Here is a 13,590-nt window from a genome sequence, read left to right as displayed (position 1 = left end):
CTCATATCTGTGTCCTAACTAGTAATTACAGTCATTCATTGGTCAAATACATGATAATGATTCCAACAAGACTGTGAATGGACAACTCTGAGTCTTTATTATAGACAACTTTTAAAAAGGATAAATCTAGAATGTTTCTATGGGAAGTAACAGACTATTTCCTTAATATGCAAAGCATTTATTTTTATGCAGGCTGTGTGGTTTCTCTGGACAGGAATTCAAAGCAGCTGTGTTTTTCTCATTGAATTCCTATGCAGGTTATCATGAAGTGCGCTCACATATTTAGGGCTCTGTTTTTAATCTTGCAATTTATAACTTGCTCCAAACTGCCCAAGTTTAGTACCTCACGGATTTTAAATCACTCATCAACAAAATGAAGGAATGAAAGAAAGACAGAACTGTGGCCAAACCTGCATAATATTCCTCTTGTTAACTGCACACTGGAAAAAACTGCCCTGTCACTTTGCTCAGGTGTGAAAAGAATAAAAGTAGAAAAGTTCTCACCAGACTGAAGAAATCAAAGAGATTGGAAATGTTCAGAAACCATAGTTGTGAGGGTATAAAGAATGTTTTATAATCCTTGTCTGTACTTCCAGTGCTCCTGCAAAATGCCAGGATAGGGTGAATAACAAGGGGAGCTGATTTGTTGTCAGACTGAAAAACTACTATTACAAAAGAAAACTCTCCTGTTTCAAATGAGACATTTTCTGAAACTAAGCATGCTGTTGTAAAAGAAAGAGTCTGAATATGTAATTTAGAAAAGGCTGGTATGAGATAGGCCAATTTACTAACACTGAGTGTTTGATGGTTGAAATATAGAAACTATATGGGCCTGGTCCTCAATGCAAAACCATGTAGGGTTGGAGAATTTGCCTTGAAATTTAAATTAAAACCATCTCCCTGACCTAGGGCTGGGTGCAGCCATAATGCCGAGGAAGAGTTGGAGGGACTTGGCAGTCCCCTTTCTTTTGCAGATCTACCCCTACACCAAGGACCAGGATTTCTCAAAGCATTTGTGTCCAAATCTAAACAGCTTCAAATCAGGAGTTATGCTTTCCACCTTTCTTCCTCACTGCAGGGCAGATCTTGTAGGAGAGCAAGGAGCCAATACAGCTCTTTGCAAGCTGCTGCAGTGTGTCAGCATAGGCCCTTTGGAAGTGGGCAGTCCTGTCTTGGTGCAGAAGTACTGTCTGCACAAGCCACTTCCAGAGGAGGTCCCTTCATCACTGATGTGGCTCAAACATTTGCTCTTATCCCTTGACGGATGAGAATTAGTTCCTGTTGTAGCACCAAGGACTGTAATGCGAAGGTCATAAATTAGCATTTCATCATGCTTACTTACCATCCTTTACCTCATAAAAACTCCATTTCTTTATAATGTTTCCTTTTATTTTAGTGGCAATCTTCCCTTCAATAGACACACGTTTTACCATCACAATATTGTATCTTATTCCCTGAAGCATTTATAGAGTATGTGTCACAGGTTTAATGGATCAGGAACACAATTATTCTTATCGTATTAAAACTTTGATGGACGACACTTGGACATTTTACTTTTTTATTCCTGTTATTTTTTTTCTTTAAACAATGAATTGCAATACAGAAAATATTTTATAAACCTCTAAGTGCCATCAGACCGGAATTCTTCTGTCAGCCTCATCTCAGAATGTCAAAATTCTCTGACATTTTGTTTTAATTTTTTGCAATGTGAAAATTGCCTAGGCATGAAACACTGATCTCTTAGCAGAAAGGGTGAATTCCCTGCTGGGATTTGTATTTTGGGGGAGTGTTAATCTAATGTACCGTGTAATCAAACAATTTGTTTCCATGTGAATGTAGAACTTACTTGGACAGTAGTAGAAGATTCCTAATGTGTTTTGTGCTAATATGGGATCAAACTAGCTGACACATGATTCTGTGATTCTATGACACTATAACTTCCTTTACTACAAGAGAATACGCTGTACAAAAGTGGAAATATTATTTGTAGCTTTGTCAATGAATATTTCTTTTTTAATTGTGAGTTTAGGCTGGTGACATCACGTGATAATGAGTAAAATCCTTCAGTTAATAAAAGTAAAGAAAATGTGTTAAGAAAAGTAAAGCAAATGACATGTGCAAACAATGTAATCAAAAATTTTCAAACACATAAGTACATCTTATTTCTTTAAGATTATATCCTATGTTTTCTCCAGGCTTGTTATTAGAAAGAATGGTAAGAAATGGGTTAACGACAACTCCCAAAATATAGGACAAATGCCTGTTTATCTCGAGTCAATTGTATAGTTATCATTTCAAGGACATTTTTATGTCTGTTGGTCTGCTTGCTCTACTGCATATCATTAATAATAATTGGTGATCTAAATATACAGAAGCGTTTTTTGACTTACCGTTAAATTCAATTATTTTCTGAATTTTCTTTGGGAGATCAATGGATGGTATAAGCCGACTAGCGTAGCTGCAGTCATGACATATTCCTTAACAAATGAAGTTAATAAGTATGCACTGATACATCAAGATTTTCCCTAAGGAGGCAGCCCCATGCTGTTTCCTGTTTTCTGTATGTATTGCCTGCATGATTGATTGTTGCATTACTCCTTAGATTTGCAGGGATCAATTCAAGTATGTATGATAAATACCACAGATAATGCATGGCCATGGACAATATTTTACTACCTGAAGGATATCTACCAGCTAGTGAAGGGCCTGGAAAGTTAAATAGAAAGCCAAACCCAGAGGAAACTTTCAAAATAATTTAAGAGCATTACATACATTCATCCATGTACTCAGAAGACATTTATTTTTCCCACATGCCTCCTGATATAGTTCAGAGACACAGTTCATTCTGGCTAACCAGGTGAATCCATCTCAAAGGAGGTGGATATTGTTAATGAGTAAAAACTCCCTATGCGCGCCAGGCTTCTCCTCTGAAAAAGCCATTGGCAGCTTCCAGAAGCTTGTGGTGCTCAAGAGGAGTGGGAGCAGGGAAGGGTATCTATCTTCTCATAACAAATGAGAAATTTAAAGACAGAGAAGAAACCCAGTACTGAGATCGTATGCAAATGAATCTGACAGATTTCACTGCTTTAAGTTTTAAGAGGCAGAAACCTTTGACTTCTGTTTCTCTGGGAGCAGTGACTACGAACATGGTGGATCGCATTATATAAATCAAGCAGCTTCAATTCTGCTTCAGTTGATGGCTCAACGTAGTGAAGTTTCTTAATAAGCTTTAAAGGAACGGAATGATGAGAATAGAAAAAAAGATTCTGTTATTGTACCCCTCACCATCTCAATTTGATTTATTTTATGGTCTTTTCAACCCAGTGTCCCCATTTGCCTATCTACAGATGAACCCAACTCTTGTAAAAAGTGTTGCCTTGCCAGTCAGTAGCTCATGGACAGAAAAAACTATTGTAGTTTTCATGTCTCATCAATTTTGTAAGTGTAAGCGTCTGGGCTTTTTCATTATTCAGTTTGGGGGATCTTTTAACAGTCCTCTTTATTTTTCTTTTTGATTTAGCTAAAAATTTCAGACTGGGATTCATTTCTTCTCTTATCTAATTGAGAAACATTCGCTGCAGTTCCCTTCTAAATGATCTTCAAAGGTATAAATTCTGTGCTTGAGAGCCATTGATGGCACAGCACTCCACAAACACATATATATCTATATACGTGTGTGTGTATATATATATATATATACACACATATACATATATATATATACATATATATATATATATATGTATATATATATATATATATGAGAAATGAATATCCCCACTTGGAATTAATTGTTTGGAGTATGCCCATTCGTAACAGTGAGCCAAAGATTCTGGCTGGATGGCTCAAGTAACTTACATATCACTTACTGCATAAAATCTTGGGGAGTAATTCTTCCACACAGTCCAATAAGATGATCACATCTATCACCTATCATTTTCCATTCCCTTACTGCAGATTTCATTTGTGAAACTTGTTTTGTGAAACTTGTGAAACTTTGTTTCACTACTTGAGCAACTCTGCCTTCATATAGCAGTAACTGGAACCAGTAGTGTAACACAACTGGAAAGCTCATCAATATGTCTAGCTACAAAGTAGGGTCCAGAAATCTCTCCTACTGAAACTGAAAGCAAAAAATGAGTGTCTTGAAATTCTTACCAGTACATGATCTCATGTTGCAGCTTATAAGTGAGTGTTTTTCCCTCTGAACAGCCTGCTGACAGGAGGATGAGGTTTCTGTTGGAAGATAGATGAGTATACAAACGTGACGGCTTACACTTCAGCAGGCACGCTGTGGAAGTGTGACAGATCTAAAAGCATACACTACTGCCTCTTCAGCTCAAAAGAAGCTTGTACATCCTACAAGACACATTTTTGCAAGCCTTGCTAACACAGTAGACCTAGAAAATATTTCTGCAGGCAGTGCCATCAGAGATGAATGAAGATACACATCTTGACTTCACTCTGAGTACTCCTCATCCAAAAGAGGAAATGCAAACTCTGACACATCTATCTTTAGCGCATCACAGATCCACCCAGATGGCACTGGTTTGCCAGCTGGCCTTAGACCTGGGAAGCATTCTTCTGCTCTGCTGCCTTTCCACAACCGTAGTGAATAGGGAACAAATTGATGCTCTAGAATTTACTCCACACATCAATCCACACACCCACATAAACTCACTCATCAAAGACTCTGAAAGAAAGAACCAATTTAATATAGCTGCTGCAGGTGCCTGAGAAAACTCACATGCCTAAATTATTGATATGGGACTGTAGACCTTTATAGACATGCAGACATTTTTAAGGTTTATTCTAACTGTTAAATATTAATGATTATTTATTTATTTATTTATTTTTAAAAGTAAAAATTCTTCTTTATCAATTTAGCTCTTGTTATAGAATCCCACATGCAAGAAGTATGAAATTAACAGTTTCATAGTCCCAAAACTCAACCCTTAGAGTAAGAGAAGAGGCCCAAACTCTACTTTTCCAGCTATAGCAGAAATGCATGCTGCCAGAGCACCAAATGAAAAGGGCATGGAGTCATTTACAGAGTATTTAAGTGGTCTGCTTGCACAGATGGAGAATAAGGCATGCTACAAACATCAGGCATTTCCAAAGGGAAATGAGGCCTAACGTCTTGCTGTCTATCCTGGTGTTGTGGCACTTTTAATACCTCCTAGCTGTAAAATTGGTCTGGATCCATTCAGAGAAAGAACGGTCAGATTCTTTATGAGTTTAGCAATTGTCAGGAACCCATAGCTCTAATCAACTCCAAGATGACATTACTCCTCAAAAGGTCCTCTAAAGTTTGTAGCAGTGTCTCTACAGTATTCTAGCCAAGATTTTTTTCTAACACAATTAACAGTGTTATCCATTTGTCCCTGGAATGTTTTCCTGCATTGTACTGTCTCCTCCTTGTGTTTTTTTTTTTACTGCAGTGTCTAGTTAATTAGCACTTCGTCTATCTTTCTGATACTTTGATTCCATTCTCATTATATTATGCAAATCTGCATCTTGCTGAATCTGCTGCAGTTTAGGCCACATGCTGAAATAATCAAAATCCCTCTGCATCCCATTGTTGTTGTCCTCTCTCCTTCTGGTTTTTATTAATTTCTGTGCATGTGCTCGTGTATGTGCATGTGCGCTTCCTATTTTAGAGGCAGTTGAAACCTTAATTTCAGTTCTCATACAAACAGTAACGCTGCCATTCTGAGTAGATGATGTGAAATGACCAGGTTTATTTCCTAGGCATTTCTGCCTGAATTTCCTATTTTGCAATATATTTGTCAGTCTAGTACTGAGTACCTTTTCCCTTCATTGGTGCCATTTCTTTTTTCCTTCAGGACAGAAATATCTGAAATGGAGTGTAGACTTTATCTTGAGAACTGAAGTAAAAAAGTTATTATTTCAGGATCTGAGAATTAAATATTAAGCTGAATGATTAACCTTAATCTTGGAGCTTGAAACTTGGGCTTAAATAAACAACTCAGGGAACACAGACACAGGTGTCACTCTGTCATCTGAATACAGTATGAATGAGAAGAAATAATAAATGATAATATGATTTACAATAAGATCTCCAGTGTGCTGGGAATGTTCAAAGTACCTGAAGAAATAAATTCCTTGTTCAAGGCTTTTGGAGAAAAATCATACAAAGAATTGTCGAAAGAACAGTAATTGAAAGAGGAAAATACAGGGGAAATTTTAGAAAAACTAACTGCAAGACTAATTGCAGACAGTGAGGCAAAGTAACTGCAATGGCAGCAAGGTATGTGCTCCTCAGCTTCTTTATTCAAGTAGTAGCATATGGGCAACAGAGGAAGCAGCCGTATTACCTGCAATGGAAGCTGTTCACAGCAAGAGAAGCCAAGGTCCAACACCACCAGCAAGTCTACTCATGTCCCCTCCTGTTCCTCTTCTGTTCCCTGGGGTCTCTTTGATACAAAGGCAAACCATCACCTTTTCCTTCTTACCTACATCTGCTCTGGGTAGGCCTGCTTGCGCAGGGGACCCTGAGGTCTCTGCCAACCTCATCCATTCCTGTTAAAGCAGATTCTTGGCAGTCTAGTGAATAGTAGGAAATTCCAGCCAGAAAGGGTCATGCTGGAAGCTCTTTCCAGGTGGAAAAAATGTCATAGTCAGTGTGATTCACTTGTGTGTAGTCAGGAAAGACGTTTGGCAATGGTAAACACAACTTGTTTTCCATATGTGAAACAAGGGCCACAAAGACTTTTTTCTTTTTTTTTTTACTGTACTTGTTATACAACAAACTGTTAGTCTCTCTAGACCCTCATAATATTGAAGTAGTATTCTCCCTTTGAGCTGCTATAGGAGAAACAACATTTTGAAAGCAAAGATTAAACAGCTTTCATTTTCTTACTTGTCTTACTAGAACTTCTATAAACAGAATGGATCACAGTGCTAATTTCAGTAAGAAACTTTACTTGCTGAGATTAAAAAGGAAGTATTGCTGTGAGAGATTCTTCACTCATCTCTCCTTTCTAGAAAAGCTGGAGGGCACACTTAAATGGATAAAATGAAACGAAATGACACAAAACATGCTACATGTTCGAGATTTGCAGTGATCTGTGATGATAAAAGCAACAAGTTCAATGGTAGTCAGACAAAAAATGATGATTTTGTGATTCTCTGAACTGATATGACAGGTTATCCAACTCCACAGCAGATAATTCAGCTATTTCAAAGCAAAATGTATCTTATGCTATCTCAGCACAGGAGATCTGAAATTTGAATCCAAACAAGAACTCATAAGGCCACTCTGAGTTGGTCGTGAGTAAACGAGAGTGAGATTTGATGGGAAGCATGTGTTGTCTGTAAGATTTGGTTTGAGAAGCACAAGTTTCTCTCTCTTATATCTGTCCAGGAAATCATGGAATCACCAAGGTTGGGGAAGGCCTCCAGGATCATCTAGTCCATCTGTCTACCCACCAGCAATATTTCCTCACTAAACTGTGTCCCTTAGTACAACATCTGAATATTTCTTGAATACAGTCCTAAAGACTTAAACATAACTTTAGAAAGAGTTCTTATTTATGATCTCCACAACAGACTTACTATGGACTATAATAAAAGCTTCAGAGGTAACAAAAACAGAGTAGTTTCCTAATAGGCTGTAGGCAGGTGACACGTTACACTGGAGATTTTATCTGATTTTATTAACCCTTATTATTGTCATAATGCACATACCCAGTGAGGCAAATTTTCAAGGAGTACAGTGTTTGCTTTTCACACTGTCTTTCACAAAGAGAGAGGTCATTGTAAATCTTCTACATCTTTCAGACTGATATAAAGAGGAATTTATGTCCAGATACCTTTGTACCTTAGATGTCAAATGGGATGAATGTGGCAGTCATTACCCCATGTTTCTGGGGCATGTGTTTGACCTTTACTTATGACCACTACATCACCGAGCAGAATATTTTTTGTGAACTATCCCTTTTCTTATTTCAAACCTATTTCAAAGGGAAAAACAAGTATCCAGAAAAAAACAATCCATTTAATTACTGTTATTTTCCTGACTTTTTTTCCTCGTTAGGTGCCCTTTCACATGGGATTCGATCTCTCCTCTTTATGATTGTATAACGCTACATTCCAGATGTGTTAGGAATAACAATTAGTTGTAAGGAATTTAAAATCTCAGGTATCATTTGCATCTGTCCTGAGAAATTACTGAGAGTCATTAGCCATCAGCAAGCATAGGATAGAACCACAGAAAATGTTTAATTCTTTTTCTATAGTTACAGGCATGGTTTTATACAGCAAAAGCTAATTTGAAGCTGAACTGTGGTGAATACCTAGGAGTCCTTTAGAAGCCACTTTCAAGGATAAGAATCAGAGTCCTCTTAAAGGCATTGTCACCCTGTTGTTTTCAGTGGTGTTCTGCAGCAATGAACTTGAAAAAGATGTAATTGCTGACAGTGTAGCTGACAGTATGCATTCGCTGCCATGGTCTGGGCAAGATTCCTGTTGGACAGTTTCTCATCATGGGAGATGAGAGCAAAAGAGAAGAGACAGATGAACTCTTGGCCAACTTGCGTGTTGAGTGAAACTGGGATTCTGACAGAAGCAGTTAATTAGGAAATCATTTATGCACTGATTATCAGCACTGACTGCCTAAAAACACAACACAGTACTTGTACTGAAGCAAGCAGAACGCAACTTTATAGTATACTTGTGTTGTCAATTACCTGCCTAATAGGCTTATAATTGAAACCACTATTATCATGTAGTTTCCATAATAAGCAATAAACACTGTAAAATAATTCATGAAACCTCTCCAAGTCTATGGAGAGCATGCATAAATCATATAATCAACGACAGCTTACTTTGTGAATCCCAAAAATTGATTAAAAATAATGACAGTTCCCCAAGGAACTCTTCATAGAAGCATCTCTAAAATTTAGGAACATTTGGATGAGATTCTGGATTTTGAAATGATGGCATCAGTTCAGAAGTTTTAAGATCTAATCTCAAGCCTGTGAATTCAAAGACAAGGTAAAAGAAGAGAGAGCTTAGCATGTAGACCTGTCAAGGCCTGCTGCTGACTAGGGAACTTCAGTTTTAGCAATCCTCACAAATTTAGCCACTGGCTATATTTAACACAAAAAAAATTCCTTAAGGGAAATTGTTTCCTATGTGCTTTAGGCTTCTCTGATTAACGTATCCTTTTTGAGGTTTCCAACATAAGATTTCCTTTAAGGTACACAGATCTCTAACAGATTGCCTCAACTGAGAGAGGCAAACCTGAAATGAAGTAGTATTCTGGAGTAGTATTTGAAAGCTGCAGCTTTATCATTTCATCTCTATGACTATCCTACCCATGGTCACTTTTAACCATCTCTTCCTTTCCTGCCCTTCTCTGTTCCAACAGTGACCTTCAAAGGCAATTTTTTCTCCTGTTAATTGGGAAATGAGCTGCAGATCTTCCTCCTGGTAGGAACATTTCCTTCCATGTAGGTAAGAATTACTTTCACTTATGAACCGTTAGGTGGAGTGAGCATTTAATGTCACTAAGAACATGCATAGATAATACCTTCTGGGGGCAGAGGAAAGGAAACATTCTTATCCCCTAGACAAATGTTATCAAGAAATCCTGACCTTTCTTGGTTTATATGAATGATTTAACTAGCCACTTCCCACACCATACAGCAGCTGACTTAGCTGCAAGATAAAGTTGAGCTGTTTTTCTCATGAAAAACCCAATGAGTTAGTTCCTGACTACTTGAAAGTAATCCTGATGAAACAGCATGACCTCTTTTACTTTCTTCAGTCTGTTTTAATACCTTCATTTAAGTGAGATTTGACTTATATATTCAATCTTTCTCAAAAATGTGTGATTTCCCCCATGACCACCCTTGCTACCCCTCCCAGTCCTTATGATTAAACAGAATGCCTTATTCTGCCTTGGTATAATTTGTATAATAAATTAGACATTTCACTATAGATTCCTAAATGATAGTTGAGACAGTTAGCAAGTTCTACTTCTTATTGCACAACTAATTTTTAACCTCAAATAACTCCTGGGTGTATATGTTAGGCTTTGATTTTTCCTTTTTCTTTTAATAAAATGTTCTATATAATTCTCCTCCCTATATAATGACAACAGTTTTGTTTCTTTTCTGTCCCATACAATGTAAGTCAGTGTCCCACCAGTGACCACATCCCTGTATCAAAGACATTCACGTGGGAGTTACTCATTTACAACTCAGTTAGATCCACTGAAAGTCTCAACATGGGTTTCTTCTGTGGGCCCATAGATGACAGGGCCATGTGCAGACCTCTCGGGTGGGCTCTCCATGGAGGTGTGATAATCAAGTTGCTGTCCTTGGCTTCCAATGCCTGCCTTCCACTGGTTTCTCAAGTATTTTGTCTTCAGGGACTCAATCAACAGCAAAGAAAACTAAGACAGAAAAAGGTCTTAACGGAGCTAGTTGCCCTTAAAGAAGCAGAGAGCTCAGATAAGTGTTTGACAATGTCCTTTTCCACTTCTCTCTGTAGGATGTGATTTACTGTGTTCACAACAGATCTCGTATGAATTGTGCACCAGAAATTCACAACTCTTAAAACACAAATTCTTTCCGTTTTATGCAAGCAGCTTGGAAACTTCTGTTGCTAAACCCACTGTAGCTTAGAGCTCCTATTGTCCATCTCTTTATATGCAAAAATGCTGCTCTTCCTCAGGTGTATAACAGAAGCCAGGAAAGAATCCCCTTGGGATGAGGGCAGCAGCCTTCTGTCTTCCTGGTGAACTGGGATGTGTCCTTTCTGGGGAGCAAGTTGCTTTCAAAAGAGCAAGATACATCCTGAGCAAGAGCAGTGCATACATTCTCTGAGCATCATGAAAAGCAAATGTTCTGCATAATCTGATACAAACATATCACAGTGTCACAGAATGTTTGCTTAAATTCTTGATATTTCAAGGCTTTTCACAGTACATATTTGCACGACCAAAGAGTATCTGGACCATGATCTTGGCTGGGTTTCACACTGTTGGTTTAATTTCAGTATTAATCTTGTTTGTTGTAGGCCTTTATTTAACTATTGTCTGCCAAGCTCTGAGGAAAAAGTGAAAAGTTGAAATAAACTCGCCCTTTGGCTTAGCCCCTTTGTGGTGCTTGCCTCTCCCACCTGTGCTAAGCAAGGGTGTGGGCTCTATTGTCCTGAGAAGTCCAAGCTGTGCAGCTGAACAGAGATTGCTATCTCTGGCAAAGGATCCAGAGCTTCATTGTTCAGTGGGTAGAAATTCTACCTGCTCAGAAGCAGTAATTTGCTTTCATGGCCTGGTTGGCAGAAAACTTAGTTTCAGAAAGGTTTATTCTTAGAGAATAGATGAAGGAGAACGTAAGAGGTAGATGCAGACCTGCAGAGATCTGACCTCCCTTAGATGACTGCTTTGCATCCGTATTCCTACAGCAGTGAGTGCTTTGCTTTCAGCCATGCTGCTCTTTGTCCTGTGCTGCCCAGAGGAGCACAGCTGCCTTATTTAGCTCATTTAAACTTTTCCCAGTAAATCAGCTGCTGTTGCTCTTCTTTCTGAATGTTCATCTGTCGATATCTCTCTGCTCTGGACTGAATGTAATATTCCAGGTGCAGTCACAGCCAAGCTGTTCAAAGGAAAATTATTGACTTTTTTTTTGCTCCGTAATGTAATCTCCCTCTGACTGTAGCCTAAGATTACATTGCCCTTCCTTTTGGTGCTGTATTACATTGCAAATTTGTCTGTGATTTCTCTATTGCTAGCCCTCAGTCTCCTTCAACAGCACAGTTTCATTCCACTGAACATAAGCATTAATTTGTTGGTGTTTATAGACCAGTGAAGGCTATTGTGTGAGAAGCTGGAGCTGACCGTGTGGAGACAACATAATATCGATGGCAGGCAGACAGAGAGAAAATTGACAATTCAAAAATTGAAGGGAATGGATGAACAAGAGACAGAGTTTCTTTTCTGTGGTGCACCAAAAAGGATTTTAAAAATTGCTCATGGCTTAATGGCAGTGATCTTATGTGACATAAGAGCAAAATCTAAAACACAATAAATTATTTTGAACATTACCAGTGTATTTTGTCAAAAGTGAAAGTGTTGACATTTTTCCTTTTTCTGACTTGCTCTTTTGTTCTAACATAGTAATTTAAAAATTATTTTTAAGGACAAGCATATTTTAACATTAAAAAACCTTTGTTTTCATTCATCTACAAAAACGGCACTGCAAAGATCATATTTGTATAAATGTTTTTTATATTTATTTCAAAATTTCCTTGTTTTGTTTTTTTTTTTTGTTTTGTTTTGTTTTGTTTTGTTTTTGTTTGTTTGTTTAAAGTTTTACAGCATTAACAAAAGCTGATATAAGTAGCCAGATTTCTTCAGAGTCATTTTTGGAAGAACTGACTTTTGATTCAATGTCCACTGAAAATACATAATACACAACAGATAGAGGATAGAATTGAACGCTGGAACATGAGATGAACAAGAGAGAGAATTAAAGAAAAGAAATAGTGTGTGCAGAGAAAACAGGAGATGGAAAAAGTCAAGAAAAAAGGAAGAATTTGTAGTTTGAGGAAAAGAGAATGGGGTAATATGTGTAGGGGTAATAGGGGTAATATGTGAGAAAATGGGAATGAAACAAAAATCATTGAAGATCAGTTTCCACAGTTTTTGAGAAGAACAGAGATTTTTAAGTGCTCAGATGTCAAGCATTTCCACTGCAAGAAAAAAAAAAAGGAAAAGGGAAAGCTTAGTCAGAGGGAGCTGCATGTCAGACTGATGTCTCTTCACAGAAGATACAAGTTGCTAGAGGTGACCAGACTTCCAATCAGACTTGTATTCTTTTGTTTCATGGTCTGTCCCTCACATGCACCTGTGTCTGAGAAACTGCTGGTGAGCTGGGATGGTTCATTTAGAGTAATGCAGAGTTCCATTACACGTCATCGAAGAAAAGGATAAATTACACAGAAAATCCTCTTCCTTCCCAATGAATTCTGCAACTTGCTGGCAGTAACACCCAGGCTACTGGTGTGAATACCTGGGCCATGCACCAACAATGTCAAAAGACAGTGGCTCAGATAATCATGCAAAGAACATCTAGCAAATATATTCAGGTTCCCTGAAGAATCAATTCCCCTGAGCTTTTCAGGGTTTTGCAGTAGAACAGACAAGCAATTCTTCTTCATCCCTTAAAGACAAGTTCTGTTAACCAACACACAGGCATTGCTCATTTTAGCTGTGGATCTTGGTGTGCAGTGGAAGACAAGATAATCATATCAGCTCTTCAGTTCTAGGCTGCAATGTGAACCTGGTTTGGCTTAACTAACTTGGCAATCCTTACACAGAACTGAAGCTCCTTCCCTGTGCAGTAGGTCAAAAAAAAAAAGATATTTCAAGGTGCAGGATATTTTCCGCATCATCTTTTTCAATCCTTAAATTAACATAGTTTCAACAAATTATGTTGAAACTGCTGTTTTCCAGGAACATTGCTTTCAAAATATTTGTTATGTGCAGGAAGAAGTAATGTGGCAAGTGACCACTGACCTCTTTAATGCCACCTAGTTGGCAATAGAAATAAGCAAGAG

Source organism: Tympanuchus pallidicinctus, unplaced genomic scaffold, assembly GCF_026119805.1.
Source record: "Tympanuchus pallidicinctus isolate F22 unplaced genomic scaffold, pur_lepc_1.0 scaffold16, whole genome shotgun sequence".
In the NCBI taxonomy this organism is placed as follows: domain Eukaryota; kingdom Metazoa; phylum Chordata; class Aves; order Galliformes; family Phasianidae; genus Tympanuchus; species Tympanuchus pallidicinctus.
Note: the sequence above shows the minus strand (reverse complement) of the source record.